General features: G+C 39.5%; 1 long non-coding RNA gene across 1 annotated transcript; it reads left to right on the plus strand.

Moving 5' to 3' along the window:
* On the plus strand, positions 1-6,803 carry LOC143415983 (uncharacterized). Its single transcript, XR_013096409.1, has 3 exons — positions 1-153; positions 331-504; positions 5,821-6,803. It is a non-coding gene; the product is annotated as an uncharacterized LOC143415983 (long non-coding RNA).
* Positions 6,804-11,121: the final 4,318 nt, after the last annotated feature.

Genomic DNA, 11,121 nt, shown 5'->3' on the forward strand with positions numbered 1-11,121 from the left:
AGAGGAAAACTGTGAAGCTCTGTCCTCAGTTCTCAGCTCACAGTCCTCTAGTCTGACAGAGCTGGACCTGAGTATCAGAAAGCTGCAGGATTCAGGAGTGAAGCTTCTGTCTGCTGGACTACAACGTTTAAACTGTAAACTGAATACTCTGAGGTCAGATCAGAAAACATTTAGTTTTTAGAATTATTAATTAAAGTTCATACATATGATGTTGTATCTTAGTATGTTTATGTTTCCTTTAAAAAATAGAAAGTCAACATTTAATGTTTCCAAATGTATTAACAAACTCTACATGAGTACTTGTTTTATAGATTGTCTTTTATTTTTCAGACTGAGTGGCTGTAACCTGTCAGAGAGAAGCTGTGAAGCTCTGTCCTCAGTCCTCAGCTCCCAGTCCTCCAGTCTGAGAGAGCTGGACCTGAGTAACTCTGACCTGCAGGATTCAGGAGTGAAGCTTCTGTCCGCTGGACTAAAGAGTTCACAGTGTGCAGTGGAAACTCTCAGGTCAGGATTCAAACTTTTCCACAGATGATCATTTGAAATGTGATTTATATTATTGTATAAACAGGTAACTTTTACAGCTGTCAAGTGAACTTTTATTCACATTTGAGTGGATAATTGGACTCTGAATTACTAAAAGTTGTTATAGTCATGTCTCTGTTTATTTAAAAAAATACTTCATGCACTGCCTAATTTAAAGATTTAGGCTCCTTTGGGCCCATAATATATATATTTGATTTCTTTGTGAATGAAATTAGGAGGATATTGGCGACTGCTGATTGGCTCGCTGTTTGTTTTTTATTCACAGTACTTAATTTTAAAGGCTGATTTCTCAAAATGAGATGTTTATCTTTTCTTCTACAACACGTGGAGCCACCAAATCTTCTTGCTTGATTTATTCATTACAGTTTGATTTAAAGAATATTAGACTCGTAACATAATAAATATATTTATTTCACTTCTTCTTGAGAGAAAGAAAGGGATGACTGGGTGAGCTCCAGTGGTTCATCCCAGCAGAGAGAGCAGCACACTGGGCTGCAAATGATCACAGTAGTAATGGCCATAGTTTGATAAAACAGGCAGTCTTACCCTGTAGATAATACAGGGTTCTGGTGCCGATGTGGGGGAGGGGAGTCGCCCGGTACTAACTACATACTACTAACTACCTCATCCAGATGTCTTCCCTACTAAACCTGATAAGAAGTAACTGCAGTAGCCTTATAGGTCAAATCAGTTTCACCTGTTAAAGTTAGCTCCACTATTAATTAGGGGTGGGGGAAAAAATCGATACTGTGTAGTATCGTGATATTTTGTTTGCTAATAATGTATCGATACAGGGACAGCAGAAATCGATATTTTGTTACAAACAATTTTTTCTCTGAAGTCAACATGCTCTGGAGTCAGAGCATGTTGACTTCAGAGCATGTTGATCCTTTTTCTGAGCAACAATCCTGACATTCCTTCACTGTCCAAATGTGTTTAACTTTTTTTTTGGCAGCAATAAACATGACAGTTTACTTATTTTAATTTAAGACATGTTTAATTTTAATTAAGTTTAAAACTTTTTTATTTAATGTAAAATTATATTTTTTTTAAAATTTACTTTCAAATTCTTCAGTTGCTGAATGGGCTGCATAGTTTTCATAAATTGCATAGTTCAGAATAGCTGTAATTGTACCAGATGGTTGCATTCAGTTAAGTTGGACTAGACTGTAATACAAACCGTTCAGTTTGTAAACAATAAAACTGACTGAAATGAGAGAAAGACTGAGTGTGAGACTTTGATATTAGATAAAATGAATATTGATAAAGTTTACCTTTATGTGGAGAATTTAAATATCGCAAAATATTTTAAAAAATCGCAATAATATCGTATCGTGCGTTAAGTATTGTGATAATATCGTATCGCGAGTTGTATGGTGATTCCCACCTCTACTATTAATGGTGTCACTTGTTATTTCTGGGATGAGTTTAGTAGCCTGAACAGCTGCTTAAAGGAAAGTAATTAAATAATAAAAATAACCTAAGTCCGGGGGAACCTGCAAGAGCTGTTTGCACAAAGAATAATGCTCAGACTTTGAGGTTTTATCGTTTTACACAAGGTTTAAAAATGAATGTCCACAATTGAATTGCAGAAATTGTTATTGAGCTAATACTGATGTAGTTGTTATCTTTGGTAAGGAGAGGTTGGAGGAAGGATGAGCACAGTCAGGCCTAAAGATGCTCTTAATAATAATAATGGATTGCATTTATATAGCGCTTTTCGAGACCCTCAAAGACCCTTTACAATCCCACTACAGGGAGTGCAGAATTATTAGGCAAGTTGTATTTTTGAGGAATAATTTTATTATTGAACAACAACCATGTTCTCAATGAACCCAAAAAACTCATTAATATCAAAGCTGAATGTTTTTGGAAGTAGTTTTTAGTTTGTTTTTAGTTTTAGCTATTTTAGGGGGATATCTGTGTGTGCAGGTGACTATTACTGTGCAGAATTATTAGGCAACTTAACAAAAAACAAATATATACCCATTTCATTTATTTATTTTTACCAGTGAAACCAATATAACATCTCCACATTCACAAATATACATTTCTGACATTCAAAAACAAAACAAAAACAAATCAGCGACCAATATAGCCACCTTTCTTTGCAAGGACACTCAAAAGCCTGCCATCCATGGATTCTGTCAGTGTTTTGATCTGTTCACCATCAACATTGCGTGCAGCAGCAACCACAGCCTCCCAGACACTGTTCAGAGAGGTGTACTGTTTTCCCTCCTTGTAAATCTCACATTTGATGATGGACCACAGGTTCTCAATGGGGTTCAGATCAGGTGAACAAGGAGGCCATGTCATTAGTTTTTCTTCTTTTATACCCTTTCTTGCCAGCCACGCTGTGGAGTACTTGGACGCGTGTGATGGAGCATTGTCCTGCATGAAAATCATGTTTTTCTTGAATGATGCAGACTTCTTCCTGTACCACTGCTTGAAGAAGGTGTCTTCCAGAAACTGGCAGTAGGACTGGGAGTTGAGCTTGACTCCATCCTCAACCCGAAAAGGCCCCACAAGCTCATCTTTGATGATACCAGCCCAAACCAGTACTCCACCTCCACCTTGCTGGCGTCTGAGTGGGACTGGAGCTCTCTGCCCTTTACCAATCCAGCCACGGGCCCATCCATCTGGCCCATCAAGACTCACTCTCATTTCATCAGTCCATAAAACCTTAGAAAAACCAGTCTTGAGATATTTCTTGGCCCAGTCTTGACGTTTCAGCTTGTGTGTCTTGTTCAGTGGTGGTCGTCTTTCAGCCTTTCTTACCTTGGCCATGTCTCTGAGTATTGCACACCTTGTGCTTTTGGGCACTCCAGTGATGTTGCAGCTCTGAAATATGGCCAAACTGGTGGCAAGTGGCATCTTGGCAGCTGCACGCTTGACTTTTCTCAGTTCATGGGCAGTTATTTTGTGCCTTGGTTTTTCCACACGCTTCTTGCGACCCTGTTGACTATTTTGAATGAAACGCTTGATTGTTCGATGATCACGCTTCAGAAGTTTTGCAATTTTGAGACTGCTGCATCCCTCTGCAAGATATCTCACTGTTTTTGACTTTTCTGAGCCTGTCAAGTCCTTCTTTTGACCCATTTTGCCAAAGGAAAGGACGTTACCTAATAATTATGCACACCTGATATAGGGTGTTGATGTCATTAGACCACACCCCTTCTCATTACAGAGATGCACATCACCTAATATGCTTAATTGGTAGTAGGCTTTCGAGCCTATACAGCTTGGAGTAAGACAACATGCATGAAGAGGATGATGTGGACAAAATACTCATTTGCCTAATAATTCTGCACTCCCTGTATTCATTCACTCTCACATTCACACACTGGTGGAGGTAAGCTACAGTTGTAGTGGTAGGTTAGGTTTTGCCCAAGGACAAAATGACCAAGACAGAGAGAGCTGGCTCATCAGACAGACAAGCTCATCTTGTAACCTACTGGTTCGCTGGTCAGCACACCAGCTGACTAGCGAACCGGCTAACTAGCACACCAGCTAACTAGCACACCGGCTAAATAGCAAATCAGCTAACTAGCAGACCAGCTAACGGCAGCCACAAGCTGAAGGACGATTAAATGTAGTGGAGATATCAGAGATGACACTGGTGTGTCCGATTCACTCTTTAGCACTCTGGTCACTCCGGTGTGTCAGCCAGAACACCACTGAAGGCCAAATGATCCCAGCATGTGGAATAAAGAGCTTAAGGTTTGGTTTGAGACACTTTATTCTTTCACTGATTGATTCTTGCGGCTGTGATCATGTGTGTGGTTTCTTACAAAAAGGAAGTACACAATACAAATACATGACAAATAAGATGAATAGATAAGTTACATATCCAGTTATATGTACGTACATCAGTATAGCTAATATAGCCATATATAAGGACAAAGATCACAGTACTATAATGCAGTAATGTTAAACAGAAAGGTGTATATCTACATAAATCTGTCCTATCAGTGATCAGGGTACTGTAGTATACTTCCACTACATAAACTATAGAAACTAAACGACATTAGTGTGACTTTAAGTTACCATCAGTACAGACGAACTGATGGTAGTTGTACAAAATAAAGGCATTGCAATTATTGTGAAGGGCTTCCGGTTAAACTAAGATCAGCTGATTACCTCATAACAAATTGTTTGCTATAGAACGCAGCTCCCACTCTTCATTAATATCATGTACTGTAACTTCCAAGTAACCATGGTTACCCAGCCACGCCCAGTAGTCTCCAGAGAGACCAACAGCTGGTGCACGTTGTAACGCCGTGGCTTTCATAGTCTCTCCTTTTTCTACAGCTCATGTGTTCTTCTTGTGATGGTGCGTCTTGAGGGAGGCTCATACATGCCGTCATTTGTTGATCCTAAGAACGTTCCTCAGACCGACTTCTTCAACAACACTAATCGGCCTGCAGTTTGTAGCTACTCACTTCACTGTGGTGTTTGTTAGCTTGTCTTTCTTTGGTTTTATCCTGACTCCTCCCACAAGCTGATCCTACGTAGTCTGCCCAAGCCTCCCACCTCTGTTTGTTTGGGTGGTTTGTTTGCTGCCATCAACAGCGTGTAATGCATTTAAGTGATACTTCAGACATGAAGTACTGCGACAATAAAAAACTCAACTTTGCTTAAAAATAACTTTAGTTGTATCAACACTGCCCTCTGGAATAATTAGACTTTGGTGACAAACTGATGTGATCTCCATGTTTCCTTTGTTGGACTGTGGGCGAGTGTCAGAACTGAATGTACTGAGTAACATGTGGAGTTTAAATATGTGTCAGTTCCAGTTTTAGAGCTCTAAAGTGCAGCTATCATGTTAGGAATATGTTAGGAATAGACAGGAACACTGAGCACACTGAGGTCAAATCTTTATTTATCCAGTTCATCTGTAGGCTGAGCTCAGTCCATCCATTTAGTGAAATGATGTTTAAAGGTCTCCTTGTTCTGTGAGCGTGCACAGATCCTGAAGCAGAAAGCCTGGGTTAACAGAGAAATGATCATCACTGTGATGATGCTCACCATCTCTGACTGGGATTTGAGGTTTTGTCAAAGCAGCAAAGAAAGCCTGGCTATGTTGGACTGGGTGTGGAAGCAGCTCCCAGTTTGAGTTCAGGAGACAGACACCCTCTCTACTTTGACGATCAGCTTCAAACTTTCCTTTTTGATAAAACTTATAGTTAGAGCTGGATCAGGTGACCCTGAACCATCACTTAGTTATGCTGCTATAGAGATGGATAACAGATGGATTGTTGTTTTGTGTGTCTGCAGTCTGTCAGGCTGTCTGATCACAGAGGAAGGCTGTACTTCTCTGGCCTCAGCTCTGACCTCCAACCCCTCCCATCTGAGAGAGCTGGACCTGAGCTACAATCATCCAGGTGCCTCAGGAATGAAGCTTCTGTCGGCTGGACTGAAGGATCCAGGCTGGCGACTGGACACTCTCAGGTATGGAGAGAATGTCTGATATAGGAGGAAGAGCTGGAATCATTTCCTGTGTCTTTCACTCACTTCCTGTTTGTTTCCTGCAGATGAGACATGAACAATCACACATGCAGGAATATTTTCAGGGACAGACACACTAGTCTAGCTGGATAGTACATGGATATTTATGTAGGGGGTCTTCAAGGAGTCTGTTTGCAGGAACATTAATGATAACTGATAAGTCATGTTGAGAGTTTCATTAAAAGTAGACTTACAGTTAGGTAATATTTGGACAGAGACAACATTTTGTAACTTTAGATACAAGTATCAGCCATGTGTGTGTTTCCCATGCTGTATGTCCACAGTCACAGTGACAGTCAGTGACACTGACAGAAGGATGAAACAAGGCTGTGAATCATTTCAGTCTGTGTGTGTGACAAAGAGGCAGACAGGAGCAGCTAACATTTGGAAATGGAAGCTTACTGGAAACACTACATTCACGGCTGAATTCACAATAGATTTGTTCTCAAGTGCACATTTAGCAGCTAATGCTAATACTGTTTTCCCTTTGCTTTCTACAGCAGCTATTGCTAAGTAGGCCACTTTGCTCCGCTAAGGATTTGTGTGACCATGATGGAGACTCTGATAAGCTAATGCTGCTAAGCTAATGCTGTTTATGGGCCCTGTTAGAATCAATATTTCATTCTCATTCTGTTGTTTGAGAACAATATTAACGTTTCACATCATTATAACACAAGAGAAAAGGGTATTGGCATTAGCTACTAGTGCTTATTCACCTCAAATTACCTTTAGCTGCTAATGGCAGCCTACTTAGCATTGACTCCTCACTAATATAATGCTAATTTACATCAAATTAGCATTAACTGCTCATATTGTTATAAGGAAAGAGAAAACGGTATTAGCATTTGCTGCTAATAATTATTCACCCCTAATTAGAATAAGCCGCTAAAAGCAGCCAACTTAGCATTAATTCCTCACTTTGTTGTTACCCAACGGAAAAGAGTATTAGTATTAGCTACTATCATTTTTAATAAGTAAGAGAAAACAGTATTAGCAGTAGCGCATAATGCTAATTCACGTCAACGTAGTATTAGTTAATAATGCCAGCCTACTTAGCATTAACTGCTCACTAATATAATGCTAATTCGCATCAAATTAGCATTAGCTGCTCAAGTTGTTATAAGGAGAAAGAGAAAACGGTATTAGTATTAGCTGCTAATAATTATTCACCCCTAATTAGAGTTAGCCCCTAATGGCAGTCTACTTAGCATTAACTCCTGACATTGTTATAATGCAGGGGAAAAGAGTTACCATTATCGGATAATGCTAATTCTCATCAAATTAGCATTAGTTAATAACGGTAGACTTCATATCATTAGCTGCTGTCATTCTTACAAAGCAAACAGTATGAGCATTAGCTGTTAATCCTTTTTCATCTAAAATTAGAATTAGCCACTAATGGCGTATTGTTAAAAAGTAAGAAAAAACATTGTTAGCATAAGCGGATAATGCTAATTCATCTCAAATTAGTATTAGCTAATAATGGCACCTGCTTAGCATTAGCTGGTCACATTGTTATAAGGCAAGAAAATATGGTATTAGCATTAGCTGCCAATTTCTATTTACCTAAAATTAGCATTAGCCACTAATGGTAGCCTATAGCAAAAACTTCTTAATGCTAAATGAAGTTAATTAATGCTAAGTAGGTTTAACTGAAATTAAAGTAGTGTTAGCATTAGCTGCTGATATTGTTAAAAGGTAAGATAAAACATTGCTAGCAGCAGCGGATAATGCTAACACACATAATAATTAGCATTACCTAATAATGGCAGCCTTCTTAGCATTAGCTGCTCATATTGTTATAATGCAAGGGAAAAGAGTTGGCAAAAACAGTGTTAGCATTAGTGGATAATGCTAATTCACCTAAATTAGCATTAGCTAATAATGGCTACGTACTTAGCATTACCTACTAATATTGATATAAAGCAAGAAAATATGGTATTAGCATTAGCTTCTAATGCTTTCTCATCTAAAATTAGAATTAGCCACTAATGGCATCCTATTTAGCATTAACTCTTCACATCGCAAGGGAAAAATTAGAATTCAATAAAAAAAAAAAGTGTTCACATTAGCTACTTGTATTGTTAAAAAGTAAGAAAAAACATTGTTAGCATAAGGGGATAATGCTAATTCACCTCAAATTAGTATTAGCTAATAACGGCAACCTACATAGCATTAGCTGGTCACATTGTTATAAAGCAAGAAAATATGGTATTAGCATTATCTGCCAATTCCTATTCACCTAAAATTAGCATTACCGGCTAATGGCAGTCTACTTAGCATTAACTCCTCACTAATGTGATGCTAATTCACATTAAATTAGCTTTAGCATTAGCTGCTAGCATCAGCCTACCTAGCACTAGTTGCTCACATTGTTAAAAGGGAAGAGAATACGATATTAGCATTAGCTGGTAATATTTATTCACCCCTAATTAGAATTAGCCACTAATGGCAGCATACTTAGCGTTAACTCCTCACATCGTTGTAATGCAAATGAGGCTAACTTGCATTAAATTAGACTGCTGTTATTAGCTAATGCTATTTAGCAGTAGCTGCTCACATTGTTATAAAGCAAAGGAAAACGATATGAGCATTAGGTTCTAATGCGTATTTGCCTTAAATTAGACGTAGGTGCTAATGGCAGCCTACTTAGCATTAGCAGCTCAGATGTTATAATGCTAGGAAAAAGAGTGTTAGCATTAGCCGTTCACATTGTTATAAAGTTAAGGGAAATAGTGTTAGCATTAGCTACTCACATTTTTAAAAAAAGTAAGTGTTAGCATTAGTGCATAATGCTAATTCATGTCAAATTAGCATTAGTTAATAACGGCAGCCTATTTAGCATTAGCAGATAATGTTGACCTTGGCCCACTGGAAAAGTTCAGAACTAAAGATTTAGGAGTGTTTCTCGATAGCTCTTTCTCGTTTGAGAAACAAATGAATTCTGTTATTAAAACCAGCTGTAAGGTTTATATTGTTGATTGTCATTTATGCTTAGAAATATTTACTCATATATGCTTAGAGTTGTATAATCGATTGCATGATGATAGAGGTTTGATCCTGAGTAGTCTGTAAAGACTCTGTGTGCCTTCCAGAGTGCTCTGGCATGCACACAGCACTTGGGGCCATGAGAGAGGTCGTACCCTCTCTTACTGATTTATGGTGTAGGACAGGGGTCTCAAACTCAATTTAGCTGGGGGCCGCTGCAGGCAGAGTCTGGGTGAGGCTGGGCCGCATTAGGTTTTCTACAAGAAAGGCATGGTTAAAAAATTCCAATCTTCTCAAATCTCTTTATTTTTATTTTTTAACACAAAATATGAAAAATGAATAAACAAATTAAGAATTAATAAGAAAATAAATCAATCTGTAATACATAAATAAAATAATAATAAGATATTTTTAGTCAGTGAACTTGTGTGTATCTTTCAGTCTTCTATATCTGCTGTATTTAGATTGAAATGTCTGTATTAACAGTTCTATAACCTTCTTCTGAACATGAATGGAACACTGTAGAAAATGAACTGTTCTTCTGAACATGGCTTCTCTTGCCTACTCCTTGCTGCTAGAGACCTGGCAGCGTTTCCTCTCGCATAGCCGAGCCAGATTTGGCCTGAGGGAGGAAGCAGTTGCGACCCTCAGTATGTCTTGAAGATGATCATCCGTAAGTCTGGACCTGTACTTGGACTTATTGAAGTTCAAAGTGGAGAAGAGCTTTTGGCACAAGTATGTGCTACCAAAAAGGCACATGGTCCGCTTGAACATTCGGGAAAGCCGAGGGAAACTAGGGCTCAAGTCTCTCAAAAATTGTCCAAGCTTGTCTGCTTTTCCACTCACCTCCCTGAACTTTGCTTTGAGTTCAGAGTTGCACTGCAGCTCAATGAGCTCCATTTGAAGCACAGAAGGGGCATCTTGCACATCAAAGGAGAAGGGGTCTGCAAAAATGTGAAAGGTGGCTCTGTGTGTCTTGAAGTCAGCAAATCTGTGATCAAATTCCTCCTGTAGCCTCAAAATGACATCAACATACTCGTCAGCACTGAATGGTGTGCCTGCATCCACGAGTGCCTTGCATGCTGGGAAATGGCAAAGGTTTGTCTGAGAGAGCTGAGCTTTCCAGAGCGCCAGTTTTGTGGAGAATGCTGTCACGTTGTCATAGGCAGCACTGACAAGTTGCCCCTGGCTTTGTAACGTCTTGTTCAGTACATTAAGCTCATGTGTCATATCAACAAGAAAAGCTAAGTCCATGAGCCATTTGGGATCAGTTAGCACAGGAACACTAACTCCATCCTTCTCCATGAAGGCTTCACTTCTGCTCTCAACTCAAAAAGTCTCTTTAATACATTTCCCCTGCTGAGCCAACGTACCTCAGTGAAGTCGAGCACATCCCCATATTCTGACTCCATTTCCTCTAAAAAAGCACAGAACCTTCGGTGCTTTAAGCCCCTGGATCTGATTTGGTTGATGCATTTCACAACAATAGACATCACATTGTCAAACTTCAGGCATTTGCTGCAAAGGACCTGCTGATGGATGATGCAGTGCAGAGCAATGGCCTCCTCCACGCCTTCCTCTTCCAGTTTGTTTTGTGCCACCAGTCCATGTTTCCTGCCTGTCATTGATGGCGCTCCATCTGTTGTTATTCCAACAAACCTCTTCCATGGCAAACCAACATTCTCAATGGCATCACACAGCTTGTAAATATCTGCTGAGCGGTGGTCTGGCCATGCATTGGAATTACTGTGAGCAGCTCCTCCATCACTTCAAAACTGTCATCAACACCACGGACATACATTGGGAGCTGGGCAGTGTCGGTGATGTCTGTGGTCTCATCAAGAGCGACTGAGTATACACTGAAACATTTGGCTTTCTCACACAGTTGGTCATAAATGTCACTTGACAGGTCAGAAATGCGATCTGCTGCGGTGTTGGCAGAAAGGCTGATGTTGCTAAACTGACCTTTCTTTCCCGGACAGACTATATTTGCAGCCTGCAATATGCACTTTTAGACAAATGCACCTTCTGTGAATGGCTTCCCTGCTTTAGCAATCATCTCACTAACCACGTGGCTCCGAC

Source organism: Maylandia zebra, unplaced genomic scaffold (assembly GCF_041146795.1).
Source record: "Maylandia zebra isolate NMK-2024a unplaced genomic scaffold, Mzebra_GT3a scaffold11, whole genome shotgun sequence".
NCBI classification, from domain to species: Eukaryota; Metazoa; Chordata; class Actinopteri; order Cichliformes; family Cichlidae; genus Maylandia; species Maylandia zebra.